Below are 24,468 nucleotides of genomic sequence, written 5' to 3'. Positions count from 1 at the left end.
ACACCGTAATTGCTTGCACCAGATCTGTTGTAAAAGATGTTTCTGAAGGTTTGACCTTTATCAGATGCTTGCCTGCTTCAGACACATTTCCTTTGGCTCTTCTCTTAATTTATGTGTGAAATGGAGCAAAGACAGAGCCACTGGATTATGAACAGGTCATCTCCTCCCTTCAGCGTTAGCAGGTGTATTTTTTCAGGGTCAAAACAATCAGCGGTGGCAAATGGATAAGAGTGCCACAGCTGAGGCGCTAGCCTGACTCACTAAAAAACCAACCTGCCTCTCAGCACAGACAAAAATCTCCAGCAATCATATGGTTCTTTCCAAAATGCTCAAGTTGTGAAGCAAGAAAAATTACTTCAGAAAAGACAAAGCAGTGAGAGTATGAAAAACTCATCCACGTATGTGTCAGTTTTTCGCTTACATGTGATTCTGCACTGTGTTCTATCTGCATGGGGTAGGAACAGAGGAGAAATTTGATTCAGTTCACATTTGAAGACAAACCTACCTAATTTGCACTTTCTGAAACAATACAAGAAACCAAAACACAACCATCACTTGAATTCACACTTCTTTGAATTTTGCAATGCAGGTTTCCAGCTGCGCAATATGTAAAAAAAACACACATCCTGAGGTAAGGTGGACAAGTGTAGGAGCAATTCACACTCCAATGCTGGCAATTGCTCATGAGAACTTGGGAAAAATTAAATAAATCATAAACTAGTGTGGGAGGGGCACAAGGTTCAGAAAGGCTTAGAAGATGAATGAGGGCTTCCATAAATGTGGTTTTGAGGGCTACTAGGCTCGGAAGGGGGGGGAATAGGAGTTGTCTGAAATCACCTATGAAAAGCTATTAGGCTCAGTGGGTGGTAGCTTGGCTCTCAAGACCACAAACCATCATGAGATATGTGGAAGGAACTGGGTAAAGCCTCTTCATCACTCCTGAAATCAGAGCCAGGCTGGGGTACCCTGAACCTTGTGAGAGTGGAGCAGCCAAAAAAGCAGCACCTATCATTTCAACATCAGGGTTATACCCACACTTGTGTTGGGAATGCAGAATTAAATTAAAGTTATCCCATGGCATAAAATTTAAACTAGGGTTGGCTCAGCTGTGGCAACTCTAGAGGATGCTGGACTGCAGCTCACATTGTCCTTGACCAGGCTTCCTCAACCTCGGCCCTCCAGATGTTTTGAGACTACAATTCCCAGCATCCCTGACCACTGGTCCTGCTAGCTAGGGATCATGGGAGTTGTAGGCCAAAAACATCTAGAAGGCCGAGGTTGAGGAAGCCTGTCCTTGACCTATGGCCATGTTGGCGGGGCCTGATGGGAGCTGGAGCCCCACAGTATTTGGAGGGCCACAAGTTAGCCACCCCAAAGGTAAACCAATTAACAAAGTTGTGATGCTTATTTAATCCATGGCTGGTGTCTTGCCCCTTTTATTTCTGGGACCATGGGTTATTCCCCTTTGATTCGTAAATATGCCATTACAGAAATCACATTTGGCATTTTTTGGAAAAGGAATAATGATGAGTATTTTGGGACACAAATTTCTTCTGTCAATGATTTATTGAGTTTAGTGTGAATAACAAAAGGCATCTCCACTATTCTGTATAATCTCCACATTTGTAGAACCGTCTACCATGAAATACAAACCATATTCCAAATTTTCATGAAATAGAGTATTTTATCACTTGTGGCTTATGGACACAATATTAAAGCACATCATCTAATGAAGGTATATTAAGTCAGTGTTCGAGTAAAGTAAGGTAGAATTTAGGCAGGCAGTGAGTTCCATCTAATCTCATTCATGGAAATATATATATATCTACAGAACAGCGGCAGTTATAGTAATAACCAAAGTTATATTCAGTGCCATCCTAAGATAGCAATGGCATTGTCATGCAGTAATGTAAGATAATACTTTATCTTTATCATTGTCTGCTATGCAGACAGACAATCTGAAGGCAGCATCTAATGTCATTTTGTACTGGCTCTGAGAAAGAAAAAGAGCCAGATTCTCCATGCTTCAGTCAGTCTAACGTCAATACCAGGGAAGATTCTGGAGCAGATCATTAAGCAAACAGTCTGTGAGCACCTAGAAAGGAATGCTGTGATCACCAATAGTCAGCATGGATTTCTGAAAAATAAGTCATGTCAGACTAACCTGATCTCGTTTTTTGACAGAATTACAAGCCTGGTAGATGAAGGGAATGCAGTGGATGTAGCCTACCTTGATTTCAGCAAGGCATTTGACAAGGTGCCCCATGATATTCTTGTAAAGAAGCTGGTAAAATGCGGTCTTGACTATGCTACCACTCAGTGGATTTGTAACTGGCTGACTGACCGAACCCAAAGGGTGCTCATCAATGGTTCCTCTTCATCCTGGAGAAGAGTGACTAGTGGGGTGCCACAGGGTTCTGTCTTGGGCCCGGTCTTATTCAACATCTTTATCAACGACTTGGATGATGGACTCAAGGGCATCCTGATCAAATTTGCAGATGACACCAAACTGGGAAGGGTGGCTAACACCCCAGAGGACAGGATCACACTTCAAAATGACCTTGACAGATTAGAGAACTGGGCAAAAACAAACAAGATGAATTTTAACAGGGAGAAATGTAAAGTATTGCACTTGGGCAAAAAAAATGAGAGGCACAAATACAAGATGGGTGACACCTGGCTTGAGAGCAGTACATGTGAAAAGGATCTAGGAGTCTTGGTTGACCACAAACTTGAAATGAGCCAACAGTGTGACGCAGCAGCTAAAAAAGCCAATGCAATTCTGGGCTGCATCAATAGGAGTATAGCATCTAGATCAAGGGAAGTAATAGTGCCACTGTATTCTGCTCTGGTCAGACCTCACCTGGAGTACTGTGTCCAGTTCTGGGCACCACAGTTCAAGAAGGACACTGACAAACTGGAACGTGTCCAGAGGAGGGCAACCAAAATGGTCAAAGGCCTGGAAACGATGCCTTATGAGGAATGGCTAAGGGAGCTGGGCATGTTTAGCCTGGAGAAGAGGAGGTTAAGGGGTGATATGATAGCCATGTTCAAATATATAAAAGGATGTCACATAGAGGAGGGAGAAAGGTTGTTTTCTGCTGCTCCAGAGAAGCGGACTCGGAGCAATGGATCCAAACTACAAGAAAGAAGATTCCACCTAAACATGAGGAAGAACTTCCTGACAGTAAGAGCTGTTCGACAGTGGAATTTGCTGCCAAGGAGTGTGGTGGAGTCTCCTGCTTTGGAGATCTTTAAGCAGAGGCTTGACAACCATAGGTCAGGAGTGCTCTGATGGTGTTTCCTGCTTGGCAGGGGGTTGGACTCGATGGCCCTTGTGGTCTCTTCCAACTCTATGATTCTATGATTCTATTCTATGATCATTAAGCAACAGAATTTTCTTCTAATAATATTTCATTTAATGCTTGGGGCAGAAGATAGTGGTGTAACAAAGAGTATACATATGCTGAATATCTTATTTTTTTAAAAAATAAATTCCTCAGTTATTTGTACTGAGATTTTCATGAAATGCATGGCACAATCAAGACGGTGATGAGTGCTTATTTTTGGTAAGAGAGAATTACCTGTATATGAGAGTTCAAGGAAGTAAATAGGTTATCCAAAATATCTGTTCCAAAACAGGCTTACTACAAAATAGTACAGAGAACCTGAAAGTATGAAATATAAATGGGACTGCATATTCACTGATAACTAAGTTGGAATACAGAGGAAGTGTACATAAATTTCATTGCTCTGTGCCATGGAACCTATGGCTCACAGATGGCACCTGTTTTCTGTGCATCTCTTTGAGATCCAGGCTGGCCGACCATGATGAGTGACCTGGGATTTTCCAGATGTTGTGCTTTGACTTTTGTCAACGCCAGATGGTATGGCCAATGGTCAGGGATGATAAGAACTATAGTGTAACAACATCTGGGTGGCCTCAGGCTCCCCATTCCTGTTCTGCACAGTATTCCCCAGCCAATTTAATTTACTTTAAAAATATATAAATTACTTTAAAAAATTGCTTAGTTACAGAATACACTTTAGCTGTTCATCATCAGCAGATCCAAGGGAAGCAAACCATTTAAAAGTATAAAGCAAATAAAAATCCAATAAAAGCATGGGGACACAGAACCATTAAGAAATGAAAGTCATAAAGCAACAATTAAAAACATCTATACAAGATGCTGAAATGCTGGACAACCATAGAAGATGTTAATTGGCATCACATGAGCTTCTCTGAGGAGGATAGTCTAAATATGGGGGGGGGGGACCTGGTCACCACCTGCCTAAACATAAATAAGGGGTGAGGAACCTTCCAGATGTTCTTGGACTCCAACTCCAAGCAGTCCCAGCCAGCATGGTCAATGGTCAAGACTGGTAAGATTTAGAGTCCAGCAACCTCTTGAGGACCACAGGTTTCCCTCCCCGGTCTTAGATGGTAGTTGGGCTAGATAAACAAATCAGATGGAGATCCGAAAATTTCAGAAGATTTGTATGGTCAAATATTTATGATTGCTTGATAGTAGATTCTTCCATAGGGGGTAAGTATTATGCCCAACAGCATATCTTCTACTTGGGTTGCTCAACTGCATTTGCTTTTAACCCTCGTTGTTGTAGATTTGTGGAGAAGTCTGAAACAGTTGGCACTATTTCAGATGGCAACAATTATTGAAGTGCTAAGTTTGAATAATGCTGTTGAAGAAAAATGAAGAGGTGTGATTCTAATGTGCTTTTCGGCACACTCGACTCTATATCCAACAGTTCGAGAACTGAGGATAAAGGCAGACCAACACTGTTGGATATACAAGAGTCAAGTGTGTTGAAATGATTTTCTAAAAGATATAGAAACCCTCAAATCAGGCCATAAATAGGCCCTGTCTCCAAATTCATTCTTCTCTCCCCTCCTAGACAGATGCTGGGAGAGAATGTAGAACAGAGTTCTGTAGAACAGTACGATTACTACACCCTCTCTCAGGGGAAATATAAAAGGACCATAGTGCCTTTGAAACAGCTGAATCCTCTGTCCTCTGTGAGAAGCACGCTTGCTATCATTATTGCTAGAAGTCAAGCTGATCTTCCAGAAAGATTCACAAAGCAGGTGTATGCCTCCTCCTTCTTCCCTGTCCTCCAGTTGTGATCTCACCGGCAGATGGTTCATATAGAGATAGTGGAAGACAAAGGGTGTCTTTTTTTGTCTCCCTTATTTACTCCAATACATCAGCTACTACATTCTCACACTTCCTTGACCACCTTTCTATTGTGAATGACAGACAATGTGTTGAACAGAAATACATGGTAAGAAAAAGAAATACACACCAGGAACAATTCTGTAGAAATGAAACACTTTTAAAGCCCACTGATTTCAATCAGAGAATTAGGCTTAAATCTCTTCTGCTGGGATTTGAAATGTGTTTCATTTCCACTGGATGGCACCTCATTGTGTTTTCCCCCTACTATTCTTAAAAACAAAATGTGGTTTTCACATGGATGTTTTGAAGACACCTCCCTTAAGAAGGGCTACCAGTTAGTTTAAAATTCCATCCAAGACATTGGGAAGGGGAGTATCCAGAAAGCTGCTTGAGGCACACCCAAAGTTTTGGGCATTCCCAACGCAATTGGATTTTTTACTACCACCATCCTTTTAAAAAGGAAATGATTTACCAATGTGATGCGAAGGCAGAGTCCTACTTGGGAACTCATTATGCACTTGGGACAATTTGTGCAGTTCTAAGGATCCTGGCTCACGTTTCTTTGATCTGTAAGGGTTGAAAATACTTCCTGCGCTTTTTGTGTGTGCGCTTCCAGAATTTATTAAGCACTTCACTGTTCCGTGTCTTACTATAATATGTAGGTATTCATATTTTACTTATAGCTTCTGCAAATCAACAGGTTCGCCATTCATAAATTCAATCTGTTCGTAAAATAAAATTTAAAAAGCAGACATCAGACTATTAAATGATAGCACATTTATTGCTGCCCGGAAGAACAAATTCTTTTACTAACAGACCCAGATCTAGTATTTCCATGCTGCCCCATTTATCTTGAAAGTTGTTAAAATGCACTTAAGATTCAATTAAGTTTCTCTGTTCAGTTATATTATCAAGCACAGTTTTCAAAGCTTGAATCAATCCTTTTCCATTCAGGCTTCTGATTGGGCATTAATATTAATTGATCTGCCACTGGTTCCCAGAACTTCAAGCATAAATGATGAATTTTTTATCGTATCCCAAGTCATTAATCTATCTTTCTTTTGCAGTAACCAACATCATATGTAATCAAGAGACTGAAACCAGCATCTGAAATATTAATGTGCTGACCCCTATCACTGAAGTGATGGGATTAACTCTTCATTTTGCTGATTATAGCAGAATATTTTTCTCTAAGTGCTAAGTAAGGTAAGCTGTGGAACATAAACTTGCACCCTATCCTAAACTGCTTATTTAGAAGTCAGCCCCAATGTCTTAAAAGGACCTTGTTGCAATCAAATTAGAACATCACTGTAGCATGTATAGCTTCCTACTGGATTGTTTTTAAATGTGAAATTTGCCACATATTGGCAAATCTACCACAGAGAATCATAGTATTTGGACTAGAGGTGGCAAACCTGTGGACAATATTGGCAAAATAATTATTATGATATAACTGAAAGCACATTGCTACAACAGATTCCCAAACATGGTGCTATTATTCACTTTTAAATAATAATACTTTTCAAGAATTCAAAATTATAGAAAGATAAGCAGAGGGAATATATGTCTGTTCTGGGGAAAGTGGTGGAAAATATTGTCAAAGATAACTTTATCAAGTGTATGGAAGAACAAGCCTTACTAAAACAAAACCAGCAAGAGTAAGCCCCATCTCACTATTCTTTAGATAGTGTCAACAAGTACAGTGGTACCTCGGGTTACATACGCTTCAGGTTACAGACTCCACTAACCCAGAAATAATACCTCAGGTTAAGAACTTTGCTTCAGGATGAGAACAGAAATTGCGGACTTCCGGGGGCGGCGCGAACGGCAATGGCGGTCCTCTTCTGAACGGGAGAGGAGGCTCAGCAGGCAACGGGTCGTCCGCTACGGCGAAGCGGAGACCCACTCTGGAAAACCCCAGGCGGCAAGAGCCTGGGGTCTTGAGGCTCGGTGGGCGCCTTGAGCGACCCTCCAAGCGCAGAAGGAACCCCGTAAGGGGCTCCGGAGCGCGGAGGGGGGTTGCGGCGCTGAGAGCTGTTTCACAGCCTGAGGAGCGAAGCCGCGCTGCTACTGTCGGTGAGCGCTGATCCCTTTTCCTGCTAAATTACGGATCCGGACGAAAAAGCAACTAACTTGTGAGTAAAAGACTGAGTCACTTGAATTTGAGACTTTAAAGGGAAAATTTAAATTGGCTTGAACTTGGCTGAAAGCGGAGAGACGTGGAAGCAGGAAGTCCGTCTTCCGCAGCCATTGAACTTGAAAAAAAGCAATCAGCTGGAGGAGTGGAGGCTGAAAGAAAGAGATTCTAAGTTTTACAGATCTAAGCATCTATTGAACTTGCATCCTAAAGTAAAGACTTTAAGCTAAAGATTTGGGATTTTTACTTGCACTTGACTTTCCTCCTTTTATTGGATTACAAATTAGAAGGTGAAACCCAGAGTCAGGAGCTGCCTGAGCACTAAGGGAGCTGTCAGCACTGCAGATTTGGATACTGTATATTGGAACTTGAAACAATCTGAGGGTATTGAGACCTTTTAAATTTGAAACATTCTTTTTGGAGATAAATAAGCACTGTCTGCAACAAAGTGACCATTTATAAACTCTGCTAAACATTTGTATTTGAAGGTTCTCGGACATTAAATTAGACTCTGAAAGACAGATTAAGCTCCCTCTAGAGGATTGGATTAAAACAGTGACTTTACATGCACTTTTTACTTTCGATTCCCTTGCTGTTTGCTTGCTCTGGACCTTTCCATTCCCATGGGAATAACTCAGTGTGACCTTGACTGACAGATAACGTTGGAATGAGTGGCACAAGAAAAAGAGGGAGAGCTAAACAAACAACTTTAACAACTCTAACCTCAGCCTCACAGACACGTAGATCATCTGTGCCTACTTTGCCCTCAGAAGTGGAGGGAGAGGGCGAAGCAGAGCAGTTACAATTGGAAGATATGGCCTCAGGAGCATCTGTTTCTGTTCTAGACAAAATTTTTGAAAAATTGGAAGCTTTGGACAAGAAAGTAGATGCGCAATCAGCAAAGATTGACAAAAATACAGAATGTCTAAATAAATTAACTACACAAGTGGCACAGAATGCACAAGCAATTGGACAGTTAACGGAGGCCTCAGCAGAAAATCCAAAATTTACCACCTATCTGATAATAAGTGTTGGAAATGCAAAGAGTGTGAGGGAACGTTCTTCCACCTCTGGTGGACTTGCCCTAAAGTGAAGGCGTTCTGGGAAATGATTTATAATGAACTGAAAAAGGTATTTAAATATACCTTCACTAAGAAACCAGAGGCCTTCCTTTTGGGTATTGTCAGCCAAGGGGTGGCAAAGAAGGACCAGACATTTTTTATGTATGCAACAACAGCAGCAAGGATACTTCTCGCAAAACATTGGAAAACTCAAGATCTACCCACACTGGAAGAATGGCAGATACAACTGATAGACTACATGGAACTGGCTGAAATGACCGGCAGAATCTGTGACCTGGGAGAAGAGAGGATTGAGGAGGACTGGAAGAAATTTAAGAACTATTTACAAAAGTACTGTAATTTGAGTGAATGCTAAACAAGACGCTAGATCAAAATAACTGAGCACCACTAAATTTAGAAGTTTTTTAAAAAAATAAGTAAGATTGTGAAATTTAGCTCCTTTTGAGAATTATAAGATTATGAAATATAAGGGATATAAGAATTTTAAATAAGATGATAAATTGCTGACAAAACGTTATAACGATGAAAATGGGAGCGGGAGATGTGAGGAAGTCTAAAGAAAATGTGAAAATATGTTAAGATCAATGTTACATTGTTTATTATGTTTATTTTTATTGTAAAACTTAATAAATTGCTTTAAAAAAAAAAAAGAAAAAGAAATTGCACTGCTGCGGCACTTGTGCTTGTTAACTTGTTCATAACTAATCTGGAGTTAGGAGTGAGCAGTCAGGTAGCAAAGTTTGATCATACTAAATTGTTCTGGGTGATTAAAACAAAAAGGGATTGTGAAGAGCTCCCAAAGGACCTCTCCAAATAGAGTGAATGGCAAATTCATGGAAAATGTAATTCAGTGCAAACAAGTGCAAAATGACGTATGCCAGGGGAAAATAACAACTTAATTTCACATATGTAATAATGGCTCTGAACTGGCAGTGATGGACCAGGAAATAGATTTTGGGGTGGTAGTGGATTGCTCAGGGAAGATATTGACACAGTGTACAGCAGCAGTGAAAAATGTGAATTCCATGCTAAGGATCCTTAGGAAAGTAACTGAAAATATAAACTGCAAATACCACAATGTCCTTATATAAATCTATGGTGTGACTTCACTTGGGATACTATGTATAGGTCTGGGCACCTCACCTGTAAAAGAATATTGTAAAGTTGGGGAAAGGTTCAGAAAAGTGTAACCAAAAATATCAAGGGGATAGAAAAACTCCCAGGTTATACCAGAGCTGCTCGAAAGCACCAGATCAGACCCCAAATTGGATCAGGGTGCCATAGAATCTTGGAAGGGACCCAAGGGTCATCTAGCCCAACCCCCTGCAATGCAGGAATCTCAGCTAAAGCATCCATGACAGATGGCCATCAAACATCTGCTTAAAAATCTCCAAGGAAGGAGAGTCCACAACCTCTCGTGGAAGTCCTATTAGACAGCCCTATTAAATATATCTTGCAAAGGAGAGCTTACACCCTCCTGTGGTAGTCTGTTCCACTGTCAATTAAATTCTGCTTTTAGGATGTTGTGGTAAAATCTCCTCCCTTGATTCCCTTCAATTTCAACTCAATCCAGTAAAAATAAAAATAAAATATTCAATATAAATGATCCCGTCGAAGCCTTTTCGCTCTTCTGTACTAGATTCAAATAAATATATAACTTCTAGGTGGCAACCCTACACACATCTGTACTGTAAGCAAGTCACATAGAGCTCGGGCATGTATAGGATTGCATATTACCCATGCCTATAAATACACACACACACACACACACACACACACACAATTAAGACACATAAATAATTGTGTGTTAATGAAACAATTCATATTATTCACTCTTGTCACAGTGACAGACACATTTCTCATGAAAGGTTAAGGTGCTGTCGGCATAAGATTTTTATATTTTTTTTTAATAATTATTTCCTGTTTCATTAAATATCATCTCCAAACCCTGTGCTTCCATTTTCAGTAGAAGGTCAAAATAATGGCAGGTAAAACATCCAGGAAAGAATGCACAGCGGCAGTTGCCACAGAATATTTATTATTATTGTGCTATTTCTGAGCTGTAGAAGCATACTATGAAAGATATCTGCATGCATATACTGTATGGGCGAAAATCTGTTATAAAAAAGTAGAATTGAAATTATCATAATTGGCGCATCTGTTAAGATAAATGTTAATTAAACCTATTTATTGTCCTTAAAATGACAGCACCTCTGCTTTCCCCTCCTCTATATATACAGGGTTTTTTCCCTGTATATATACCGAGTTCCGTCATCCCTTTGGTGCATTCTGGGGACCTCTTTGTAGTGGACCAACAGCTGTATAGCAGCACAGTGCCCAGAGCTGTGTGTTGCGAGGCTTCTGGCTACATGTTGCTCGTGGCTTTGTGTCTGACGTTTTGGGGCACTGCATCTGAGCTGACGTTGGAAGGGCCCAGTGTGCCTTTTTTCTCAGCCAAAATTGAAGGATTTCCCTTCCCTTCCAAATTGGCTTTTTTTTTTCTTCGCATGGGGAGGGCCAGCTTAATGCATTTTGCTGCTTGAGGTAAATGAGAAGATGTGTTTTCTAAACATGTAAGCAGTTAACCAGCCCAACTGGTAGCTGAATTTTACAGCATTGCTGATGACGGAATAGTATCCTGCACCACACTTGAAGATAGCAAGGTCTCTTAGGGGTCACAGAGCAGGCCAAATAGAACACAGTCTCCTTGTCACTACTGCCCACTGCTCATCGTCTTTGGCTCGAGGTGTCTACCTCACCCTGCCTAATGGTAGGGCCAGTCCCATTCATGGGGCGCGCGCGCGCACACACACACACACACACTCAAATATATATGATAATCTTCATCGTAACTTCCATTACAGTGGTACCTCAGGTTAAGTACTTAAATCGTTCCAGAGGTCTGTTCTTAACCTGAAACTATTCTTAACTTGAAGCACCACTTTAGCTAATGGGGCCTCCTGCTGCCGCCACGCCACCGGAGCACAATTTCTGTTCTCATCCTGAAGCAAAGTTCTTAACCCGAGGTACTATTTCTGGGTTAGCAGAGTCTGTAACCTGAAGCATATGTAACCCAAGGTACCACTGTATAAAGTATTGGCAACAGATTAAAACCACATGGCAAGTGACAAAAGAAAATATTCTGCCAATATTTTTTTTCTTTTAAATTTTATTCATCCAGTCTTTCATTTATCCAAAACTGTATCCCTCCAGTCTCAATTTTCTGTCTCTATGTCAGGCTGCATTCACACAGACATTCTGTTTTCCCAACATTTCCCAAACAATTGATTTGTGCATTATATTAGATCTTTCTATTGTTTTTTTTTAAAAAAAAACCCAAACAAAACACTTCCAGAAATTTAATGGAATATAGTGCAAGTTTAGCACACATTTCCATGTTTTTGATTCTGGAAATAATCCTTTTCCTTTCCTGGAAAACCATGGGAGTTTTGCTTAGGCCTGGCCACAGGGTCCAAGTTTTCTCTAGCTCTCTGTTGCTGTCAGACTTGTGCCAAAAGATGACCGCTGAAAAGACGGTCAGACTCAAAGTGAACAAGCACTCTGACCTAGTCATCCTTTGCCTCACTCCTGTTCAAACCTGCAGGGTATTCCCTGCCCCACCATCTTGCTAGGGATGCTCTGCAAATAGCTCTTCTCTGCTGTTGAGCAGAGGGGATTATTGTAAGGGCAGTGCTGCTGTCCCGATTTCTAACTTTCGTGTCACACTGGAGGACCTACTAGTGTGAATGAAATTAGGCACAACATGGTACTGCAGTGTGAAAGGAATGTTAGAAAAGGGGACAGAAGCTCTAATCTTATAATCAGTAAAATGAACAGAATAAACCCCGCATATGAATGCAACCTCCGCCTCTCTTTGGAACGCAAACCTTTTTAAGTAGATAGACCTCTTGAGAGTTAAAGAATAGTAAAATTACCAATAAAACACATCTATAGCACAATCCTAGCCATGTCTATTCAGAAGTAAGAAGTCCTATTTATTTGTGGGGGTTCCCCCAGTAAGCAGTGTATTGTTGGAAGTAATTAGTTCCTATTATCTTTTCTTGTGGTATATGGGATTGGAATAGCTGCCTATAATTTTATATATATCTGAGGTCCTGAAAGGAAGCTAAGAGATGCTGCAGAGGCAGATATTATACCTTATATTGTGAATCCAAGAAAACTTGCCAACCTCAGCCTAATGATTCCAAAGAGCTATAAGAATATCAAAGGCTATGATTATCACCAATTCCTTTAGTTAATGGATAGTCTTCTCTAGTAGATAGAGAGTTTTATCAGTATATTTTCAAACAAATAATTATTTACACAATTTATTCATAACATCTACTGTGAAACCTACTTCATGAATCTCAAAGGCTCTTGATGCTTTCAGAAAGGAGGTCACGACAGAACTCATGATACAATTATTTTACATGAGTCATACACAGTAAATAGTGAGAGGAATCATTAATTTAGGAGTTACATTGCAGAATTTGATTCGTTAAGTGATGACATCTTCATGCTAAGCATTTTCTCAGTTTGCTTCCGAAAACCCTGACAGAAAATTCAATAGGCTTTCAGTCTACATATAGATGACAGGTAAGACTCAGAAATCAAACGTGTTTCTTTGAATATTGATTTATTCTTCATGGGAAACGTTTACACCCTGCCCTTCAAAATAAATTTCCAGGGCAGCTGAAAACACAATGTCAAAATACAACAAAGCAATTAAAGTCCATAAAACAATATTCTAATAGCAGCCACGTCTATAAAAGAGCCAAGCTCAAATGTTCTGATTGACTGATCTTCAAAAATCATGAGAATGTGGGGAGGAGGGGCTCCTTTGCAAGTTTACCAGAATCTGCCAAGTCTAAAAGATATAACTACTTCCACCACATAGTGATAACCATTATTGTTTACCATAAATGACTCGTATGTTATGTGGCTGAAGGACACAATGAGAGATAGAGACAGGCATACCCTATTCCGTTCTAAATACATCTTTTGAATCCTCTCTGTGGACCAATATTTTGGAGTTGTTTGCTTTCATTTTTCTATGAGTTTAACTGAGTGTGCCAATGTTTTCAAACTTTGAAAATATTAATCCATCTTTTAAATTTATCCTACCATCTAGCAACCAACTTTGCAAGCATTTTCTTCCATGCCAGGACATGTAGAGATCCTTGCACCTTATTATTTTTGCTGCAAGGAGTTGGGGCACTAATCTGTCACGGGCAATAGAAATGGGTTTACCTTCTACCCTTCCCATAACCACCTATGCAGAAACACCATTATAAAAAAATAGCAATTATTCCCAAATCATGCTAGGATGATGATGCAAGTTGGCAATCGGTCCCAATAGTATTTTTCTGTGGTATACCAGCATAGCCAAGTATAAAATATATGCACCAGCAATTCCAATGCAACAGCCATTGGAGATCCATTGTATAGTTTGGCCTTTCACAACATCCATCAGTACCCAGGCCATGTGCAGGTGCACATTCCTCCCTTACTGTGGTCCCAATGACCATCATCATCTGCTGCTATTTGCATTTCAATAGAAGCTGCCACTGTTGTTGCTATTTGCATTCCAATAGAAGCTACCACAGATGCAAGAGGGACAGAGTAAAAAAACCACACACACACACACTCCATAAACAATTACCTTTCACAAGGTGTATTTGGGTGTATTTATAAGTTAATTGTGTATTGACCAGTGCCCTGCCAAAAAATTCTCCAGGGTTTCCCTGCTCCATTACTATTTTCCATCAATTAATGAGGAAAATTATTTGCATTTGAAAATCATCATTTGGCGAGAGGTGGGGAAATGGTGAAATCCTGAAGGCTCACATGAAGGATATTGGTTGCACTTACTTTGTTTGTGAGGGAGTGTTTGTGAGAGTCCATTCTCTCTACAAATTATCTCATCTCAGTGGTCCGCAATCTACAGCCTTCCCGTGTGGACTTCAATTAGAGTCCAGTTAAAAACATCACAATGGAATTCCTCCAGTTGAGCATTTTTTCCCTGCTCTGGAAACACAGACAAACAAGGAGGCTACACACCACACAGCCACCTCATTGTGGTTGCTCAAAACCCACCAACATTTAAGATATTCTCCTGTGCCCTAAGAATGAGGCAGAAAAATTCCAAGGAATAAAAAGCACAGAACTGGCAGTGACTCTTATTTGGAGTGTTTTAGTTGTTCTGTATTCTCAGACATTGGTCATTAGCAGGGATGCCAACTTGAACAAAATAGTGTGGGCACCAGGTGAGCAGTGCCTTGCATAACCAATCACAAGAAGTGGAACACACACACCGTTAGAATGGCAATGTCCATCAACTGAGGGGGGGCTGGCGAAGTGACTTGGTCCCTAGGAGTTGGCTCCTATGGTCCTTAGCATTTCCTGCTCCTCCTAACATTTCACTCTTTTGTTTGCCCTCCGCTTCCTGATCCTGCCTGCACTTACCATAGGTAAGGATGCTGTGAAATCCGCCAACATTCTGGTTCCCAAGAGTTCTATGAATGTGAGAAGGTCAATGCTAGAGAAGCACAACAAACCTTTGATGGTGTACCTGGTCATGGCCCTTTTGTCATTAAATGCCAGCATAGGATTTTACAATAAGACGACCGTGGCTCTTCATGGATTCTGTGGAAACAGAGCAGGACAGATGCCAAAGCTTTGACTGTGTTATTTTATTCATTTCCACTTTTCAGGGAATTATTTATCTACAGGATGAGAACAGAAGGGAAAAAATCTCATTGATCATCTCCTGTCTGCTAGCATTAGGTGGAACATCTAAAATATTTTGCACATTTCTTCTGTAGTTTATGACACCTGTTCAGAATTGTAAGTATACAGGAGGGGGTGGTGGTTACAAGCACATCTCACTGTGTGGAGAGATACAAGTAGCAACTATAGTAAAAGCCTCATAAAAGATGGACTCAACTTTCTAAGTGGCCTTAGTGAGTCAATATCCTTCAACCTTGTCATGGCACCCTGTTTCACATGGATATCATAAAATATGAAATTCAAGGTTTGCAAAAGGTTTGAAGGTGTGCCTGATATTTTAAGACATGCAGTTTCTGCTTGTAAAAGCTACAGCCTGGTTCTATGCATATTTACTCAGAGGTATTTCTCAATAATCAGTGAGACTTACTCCTGATAAGTGTAAACAGGACTGCAGCCTCAATTTGGAATAACCAACTGGGATATAAATCCCAAGAGGATTGGGCAACGCATGACTTAAAAGACTAGTACACTGACAGCATGGTCCAAAGCATGCTACCTTGGAAGTTGATCCCCATTGAGTTCAAGAGGGTTTACTCATTAGCAAGTTTACTTAGAGTTGCGGATTTAGAAACAGATGTGTGGGCATCATGGAATGATTATGACTTTATTTGCCCAGGCAAGTACATTATGTGACCCATGAGAGCAGCAAAATAACCAGCTTGTACAACAGTGATGGGGTAAAATCAGGCTAATTCTTTCTTGACAGCAGCAGGCAGGCAAGGGTTGGCATGGCATTGACTCCCAGGATCAGTTCCTTATTCCACAAGCCCCATGTTGATGGAATGGATCTGCTCGATCACTTCAAACCTGTATGACAGGAGTTGACCAGTGTTGAACCTTGCCGTGCTGCAAGCAAGGAAGCAAGTTCTCACTTGGGGGCCGGGGACAGATTCCAACCAGGCAGATACAAAACCCATGCTTGGGTTTGCTGTAGTCAATTTCCCCCTCAGGTCCCTTATGGGAGGCCCCCTATACTATGTTTATCCTGCCCAATGCCATTTCCACCCTCATACAAACAACGTTCTTCCTCCTAACAATGGAAAGCCATAATTTCACTGAGGGAAAAGCAGAAAAAAACCCCAACCAAGTGCCAATCAGGTTAAGAGAAAAAGATTCCTTTTAGGCCCTGTCAACCAGCAACCCAAAATTGCTCAGTGAAGGCTGTAACCTAAGGGTGGGCGGGTGGGAAGCTCTCAAAGCAAAATGGCTCTCAGTTCTAGGGGAAGCAGCCTTATATAGGCTTTCCCCTCCTGCAGCAAGGACTCATGGGACAGCTTTGTCCCATGAGCCCTTCACACAGAGGAGATACTGGACAAAACCTTGCCCAGTACTTTGCTGTAATCTATGGGCCACAGAGCCACTGGACAAAGGCGTCCCATGCTTATTGGTCATGGAACAGGACATATCACTTCATATGGCTTCTAAACAGTTTATAAAACATAAAAACCAATTGCAGAAACTGAGAAAATGCAAAATTTAAAATATGCCATCATTAAAATACACAATACAATAATCCCATTATAACATTAAAATATAAGTATCCATGTTTAATATATGCAATAAAACAATCAAAATAAAACAGCACAGCAATTAAAATGGGAGACTTGGGTCAAAAGATCAAGGGAATAAATGTGTAAACAGGTATGCCTTCAAACGAAGGTGGAATGCCAATACAGATGGAGCCTTTGGTATTTCAGCAGGGAGTGTGTTCCTTAACACTGGTGACACCAGTGAAAAATCCCATTTCCATCTCATCACAAGCCCAAGCTGATGGAGGGCACTTCACATCACTGAGGCCACCTGAGCCTCAAGTGACAGCAATGGGCCCAGGAGTACCTGGATTGAGGGTGTAGACAAGGTGCTTTGATCACTCAAGGTGACCACTTGTGCTCTGGACCTTTGTCCACCTTGACTGATAAAAACTAGCAAGGAGGGGACAGCTGGCTAGACCAGGAAGGTGATTAATGCCTCCTTGTGAGAGGGGGTGGTCCCTGCTTGCTAGAAGGCAGTAGTGGTAAACCCATTCCTCAAGAAACCCTCCCTAGATTTGGAACATCTAAGTCATTACTGGCCAGTTGTCACGCTCCTCTTCTTGGGCAAGGTTCTTGAATGGGTGGTAGTGGACCAGATTCAGGAGTTCTTGGAGGAAATCAATTTTCATCTAGATCCTTTTCAATGGGCCCAGTTTTGTTTACGTATCTTGTTTTTAGATTGTAAACTTCCCTATGGTCTTCAGATGAAGGATAGTATATGAATTTAATAATAATAGAACAACATCTGTGGAAAAGATGTGGAAAAGGTGGATTTTGAGGAGGAATTTGAAAGAAGTGATATCACACATATTTTTGGAGTGTGTTGGCAACAAGTTTAATTTCTCCCAGTCTGGAGAACTACACAATGTTTTAAAGTTTTAATATATTAATGACTAGCTGTTCTAATTGTGTGGTTTTCTTTTAACTGGTCACCACTCTCAGAAACCCTTGGGGTTGGAGAATTATAGATTCAAATGATTGTACATTGGAAGTTACCCCAAGGGTCATCTAGTCCAACCCTCTGCTGTGCAGAAATCACAGCTAAATAACCCCTGATGGATGGCCATCTAACCCATTTTAAAACTTCCAATGAATAGTAAAATGTTTGTTCTCTATTTATTCATCTCATAAAATTTATACACCGCTTGATTGTTCAAAAATCTCAAAGTGGTTTACAAAAGATGAAACAATAATATCAAAAAGAACTTTAAAACGTACACAAGTTAAAATACTGAAACAGATTAAAATCACCTCAATTTTCGAAGTATTTGGCTTATCTAAACAGGACTGTTTTTTAGCAGGCATCAAAAAGAGCACAGTGAAGGCACCTGCTGGATCTCAATAGTAAAGGAGTTCCAAAATGTAGGCACTAAACACTAAAAAATTGAGTTCTTACAAATACAGAATTGGTGTTATAACTATGCATATGTGAAAGAATACCAAAAAATATACATTTGTATATTTGTATAGTTGGCAGAAATTATCAGTTTAGCTTGACAATAAAAGATCCATCTATAGAGACTAAGTTTGGAAGTGCAATGGTTGTCTCCATGAACCCATGCCCATTTAAAACAAATGAAGATTACACTATTGCTTGCCATCTCCAAAGGGGTGAGAGAGAGAGAGAGAGAGAGAGAGAGAGAGAGAGAGAGAGAGAGAGATACATGAAGGGAGTAACCATCCACAAAGAAAACCTGGGATTTGGGAATATGCAGAATCAATCACTGCACACCTAAATTCAATCTGCATTCCCATTTTCAGAGTTGTGTGAGTCTTCTGTGTTTAAATAGTCATCCATAAGTGCCTTTGATTGTTTTGCTATGGGAAAAGTTGTTCAGTCACTGAAGTTTTTGTCCTAATCTAAGACTATCTACAATTTCATTCACTTACTATTTCATTCACACATGGCATTGTTTGGGCATGTATGCACCAAAAGAGCTAAATCAGAAGTGGTAAGTAATCAGAGCTACTGTTAAAGCACTTCTGAGATAGAAAAAGAAAAAAATGTAAGCAAGTACAGGATAGGCAAGAAACCCATATTATCTTTTAAGAAACTCCTGAACTGAAAGTCAGTACATCTCCTATATTACTGATACTTTAACACAAATCTGAGACATGTAGGCAGGTGATGAAATTACAAATAGTACAATAAGAATGAGTTTTAAGAGTGCATGCTATCAGAGATTATTGAAATTAGAAACAATAAAGACAGATGTTAAGTGGTAAATAGTCAATGGATTCCAATCATTCCCATCTAAACAACTGTCATCAGCTTTTATATTAACCTCAACCTGTTATTTAGTTCTTCTCATTATGCACATTATTTGACTACTTAAACTGGTTATTGGATTGTTCATACAGTAGCCCTTCAACTCCCTCAGTCAATTAAACCATTATTGTATCTGATTTGTCAGAGTCAGTGTCACTGCTAATCTCCTAAATCCACATCAGTTACGGAGCTTTACATGTGCTTACTATCTTGCAAAAGAGGGAAGGCGTATAAGCAGGACCCCACAGAGAACAGCCACAGAGCTGAACAGCAGCTCTACTCTGCCCAAGATGGGCACAATTATACATTTTTATACCAGACCCAAAAAAAAAGTAATTAGAGAGAGAGAGCGCACACACACACACACACACACGCGCGAGCAATATTTTATTGCTGACATCAAGTTGTACAATCTGTGTGTTTCTCATTTCCTTATTCCACAACAAATGAAAATAAGTGCATACAACTTAATCTTGGAATCAGGATAATCTAAATATTAGCCTGTGCTGCTAATGCAGAAGTATACACCAACACAAAACTATTCCGGAGCATTTTAAAAGTTTGATCTGATCTCAAATTCTCTGTCTTCCTGCACAAGTGGATAGCAGCAAAACCTTTTTTATATACCTCTTCCCCCTTCCCCTATATGCTAAACGTCTATACATAAAAAGGGGAGAAGTACAGTAAATTATTGATCAGGGTTACAGCTTCGTCAATCCAGTGCTAAATCTTAAAACACCCACTGGCTGGCATTGCAATTTTATATTGTAAAGTAGAATTCCAGCCAGTCAGCCAGATAAGACACACACACACACACACACATACACACACGTGCTTTTCTCCCCCTTTAAATAACACCCTTCTTTACATAACAAAGGCTGCAGCTTACATATTAAAACAGCACAACCCCCTGGATTCTAAATACGGTTCCCTTCCCCGTACAGGTTTGATCCATCATCTCTTTTTTCTGAAGAAAGAAGAAGTAAAACAAAAGACTCTCTTACCACAGGAGTAGAGAGAAAGCAATTCGTTCAGCTACATCCAACAGGCTTTGTGCATGCAGGCAGCATGAGTGATTCTTGGGCCTCACACAAAAGCAAAATAATTGGCTCTCATGAAGAGATGTAAACATCCATCATAATGGCACTAGTACTGAAGCTGAAAGCTACCTCAGCTGTTCTATGTACTCTGACTGGGGGATGATGTCACAAACATCAACTGGGTGTACTCTCATTGGCTTCTGTTACCTGGAATCATATCTTAACCCTAAACTGTCAGATGCACATTTCAGTGTGGATCTCTGTTCCTTGGGAGAGGGATAGGCAGCAATCTCCCATTCTGGGAGAGACACAGTAGCTGGCAGGTGCACATTGATTAAAAATGGGAAGGAGAATGTGTAAAAAATAAAATATATATCTATATCTATATACCCAAACTAATTTGCCTAAATTATTAAATTAGAGCCCTTGGGAACTGCATTTTCATAATCTGTTTACTAAATGGCAGTAATCATCAAAATATTGTACAGAAAGGATATTAAAGGAAAGGTTAATGAATACAGCATCTGGAGGATTCAACCATAATGGGCTTACATTGTCTCCTATTGTGCCCAGGCTTTCTGATAGATATATGCTTGGGAAAAGGGGGGGGGCGGTGTTTATTTTGTGATGTTTTACTTTGTTGAAGCAAGCTTTGGAGTTGCATTGATTTTAAAGTTTTAAAAGATACATTGTGTGCCCAAATAAGACATATATACTGATCTCTAAATAGGAAGTAGAAATTTGGGCATTCTGTAGTCAAATAGGAATGCAAGATAATGCTTTGATTATGATAATTTATACAGAGGAGCTAAATATGTTATAATACTGGCAATCAGACAAAAATGTGATTTTAAAGCCAATTATAAATGATTTGTATTTCTCTTTTAAAACTCTCAAAAATGCAATCTTCAACTACATTTGACATAATCATTGCAATACTTTAAAAAGTTATTAAGCTACAAAAACACACACACACTTAAATATTTTCCTTCTCTTGCCAAGGTCTACCCCATTACATTTATCTGAATGGTATAAAGCCTGTGTTGAATAAAACATACAACACTCCAATCTGTTTTTGAATTCAGAGTTTCTTTTTCAAAAGCTTACAACTATCCTTATTCTCTGGGAAGAAAAACCTTGAGCTGAACACAGCAAAGGTGGAAAATATTATAGGAGTTTGGGAATTAACTTGATAAACTACTCTGCCTTTGCCTTGTGGTCCTTTCACAAAGTTGTAAAGACTTGGGAGATTAAATTCTGGGGACTTAATAAACAGCAGCTCTGTGTGGAGATCCAGACACTGGCCTATTAGTCAAAATGTACTTTAGGCCAAAGTGAAAACCTCTGCTCATTTATTTCTGCCTCAAAACATAGGAGTTCAGATGGAAATGTATAGAGGGGGTGGGGAAGTGACACAAAGTGACACATGCAAAGTGACACAAGACTGAATTACAGATCAGAAAGATGAATTTGGACAATGGGAATGCCAACTTTTGTTTTTTTCATGATTAATGGTAAAGGTAAGGCCCAATAATTGCTAAGGAGATATGAGTCGTGAATAAAAGAATTATTTATGAAGTAAAATCTGCTTAGGCATATAACATGTATAAATTATATTCCTCTGAAAATTTAATGCGATAAATAGCCAAGATCAAGCAGAGAGGCACTCTGTGATAGAAATCTGACTGTGTGGTTTAGGTCACTCAGCAACACCTTCTAAATTCCTAACCCTAACCCTTTATGAAAGGAGGTTTAACATCTCCTGTTCGTAAGACTTCTATACAAGGCAACGTGTTTTCTCCTTTGAGTAGCTACTCTTCCCTAAGGTTGGGTGAGTATTCAGGTCACTCCACAATTAGGAGCGAATCCCCCCCCCCCCATCTAATGGATCATGCTTGGATCAGGACAGAGATATATGGATTATATCACATGACTATGAACCTTCCCAAGCATGATTTGCTACTACTTACAGATACTTACATTCTATCCTGTATTCATCATATGCAATGTTGTTTCCATTCCCCTGCAGATCAACTCCCACCAAAAACTACATTATATCCTGGTTCCCACTAAAGGAAGAACTGGAACTGAATGGAAGATTCTTCCCAAATGCTTTTATGCTCAAGTCACTGCAATACATATGCAAAAACACAGTTCAAAAGCTCAGCAGGCAATACACATCTCTACTCAAGGCATGGATAAACAAAGGCACAGCAGGTGATATGACTACTCAAAGCAAGGACACATCTCCTGCAATCCCGTTATAAAGGAATGGGGCAGGCACAGCTTAACACGGCAAATGTTTCTGTTCCTTAGCAAGCAATCCGGTACTCCACATTGTAGGCTGGACCTGAACCTGATCCTTCTGTCCATGCCTCTCTGTTGACCCAGGTAACAGAGAAGACATCTCTGTCTCTTAAGAGGTGGAGGATGGAGGTGCAGTACCCCCTCTGAAGAGACTAGACCCAGTGTCCCACACCTCTGTAGGCAGAGTGGGTGAAGAAAGAGGCCCAATAGAAACATCTGAGCCTGACTGGCAGCTGTGGAGAGGGAAGAAGGGGCTGGTGGCTCATGTCATTGGGACTGGCAAGGTGTGAGAGCAGATGGAGTGGTGGGAACCCACCCAGAATCCTCAGCATCAGATACCCCTGGATGAGGCAGTGACCTCTCTAGCCCGCTAGAGACATCTTCTGGGTCCTCTGAAATTCTCTCCCACTGGGCAAGATCCTAACTCAGTCAGCCCATTATTTGTCTCATGGTCTGATGTGGCAAAATTATGAAAGTTACATGAATTTGGTAAGTTATGTTGTCAATACACAATTCTCCATTCATTTTAATGCAAAGAAAACACAATAGAGAATGGGCTGGGGACATAATCAATTGCATAACATTTGCAGAATGAACACAACAAGGCATTGAATACCAATTGTATTTCTGCTAGATTGATTTCCATTCCAAACCATGGGACAAATATACAAACAGTGGAAATTTCCACTTCTATTTTCTTGGGATTTGCTGATATCCCTACTCCTACTTACATTTCACACACACATATATGAATATTCATATATGCATCCCTTTAATGTATGTTATGATTGTTGTGATGGATCACCATGTCCTGGGTTCAAATGCCCATTTGGCCATAAATCCCACTTGGTGACTCCTTTCTCTCAGCCTGACATAACTCACAGAGCTGTTTTGAGGATAAAAATGGGGATATATACATAATAATAAATAAAATGCATAATGATAAATTGTATGGCTATAATGATGGCTGCTCCCAAACAGCTGCTCCAAGCAGCTAGAAAAGGATTTTAATCAGAAAAAAAACGTAGAAAGACAGAAAGCCTTTGGGCCACCTCCTAAATGCTTTATATTTATATTCCGTTCCCATACATTTTGAAAGTGCATAGATTATTTTAAGCATTTGCCCTAAAAAGAGCTGCATGGATATTTGACAGAGTGAACTTACTGGTTACTCCTGTGCAAGAGACACAAACCAGATTAAGACCATTTGGCCCATTGCTTTCGTTAAGACCAGCATGCCAGGAAAGGGATTTGAAAGAGGTAATTTGATTTGTGCACATGATGGCCAGTCACCTGTCCTCTCCTGCCTCCCGTCCCCCAAGAAAACAAACAAACAAAAAACCCTATTGACCATTTGGTTTCACGTTGCTTTCACCTGGTTGCCAAAAAAATTTCTTTTTAAAAAAGCACACCACAATTTCTTAGGTGAATAATCTGAGCTCTGCCCCTAGACACGCCAAAGTTGTTAGGTTCTGTCCCTAGACCTAGGGCCAGTTTCAGCTTTTAGGGGTCTTATCTGGCCTTGGCAGTTCAAATACTGTGTGCAGCACCAGGGAGCTTGGTCTAGCCATCATTTGAATTGCACAGTGCCCATAGTATCACATCACCCAAGAGTATTTTTGAAAATAAACATAGCAGCTACTGCTGGGAGCTTTAAAATGGAGATGAAGCACTCGGCTGGTATTAGCAGTGGGTCCTGCCAAGCCATTGGGACCTTGACAACTGCCCAATAATGCCAGATACTTATGTCAGCCCTGTCTGGACTTATTACCCAAACCTGTGCTGTCAGACACAACAAAAACTGTTCACCTGTGTCCACGGCTCCACAGCTGAACTGATTCTGGGCCCTGTCCCCTCAGGTGCCATTCAGAAGAACTGCAAGATCTTTCTTTGGAAAGTTGGCAACCTTGTTTATGAACACCAATGGCAATGAAAAAATGTAATCACTGATGGGGGCAGGGGAGACGAAGATCAACTCCAGGTGCCAGAAATGTGAGCCATTACATATAGGAGATTTCCTTCTTCAAGGATGTGATTTTAACACCAATTCTCAATACCGTGCAGTAACATGAATAAGAGGGCATCAGGAATTAAACTTTAGCAGCCTGAGTTCTTCC

General features: G+C 40.3%; 1 protein-coding gene across 5 annotated transcripts in view; it reads right to left on the bottom strand.

Annotated features, from left to right (window-relative positions):
• The window catches only part of MGAT4C (MGAT4 family member C), a 335,593-nt gene that overhangs the window by 112,684 nt on the left and 198,441 nt on the right, over positions 1 to 24,468 (bottom strand). For 2 of the 5 annotated variants that reach the window (XM_080971496.1, XM_080971495.1), the window contains exon 1: positions 20,009 to 20,181. The exons of the other annotated variants lie outside the window; for them this stretch is intronic. The gene's annotated coding sequence lies outside the window, so the exon portion shown is untranslated. Of the gene's footprint in view, positions 1 to 20,008; positions 20,182 to 24,468 lie in introns of those variants that run through there. 5 annotated transcript variants of the gene reach the window in all.

Source organism: Podarcis pityusensis (assembly GCF_964106645.2).
Source record: "Podarcis pityusensis genome assembly, chromosome: 10".
Lineage (NCBI taxonomy): Eukaryota > Metazoa > Chordata > Lepidosauria > Squamata > Lacertidae > Podarcis > Podarcis pityusensis.
This window is presented reverse-complemented; position numbering and strand designations above follow the sequence as displayed.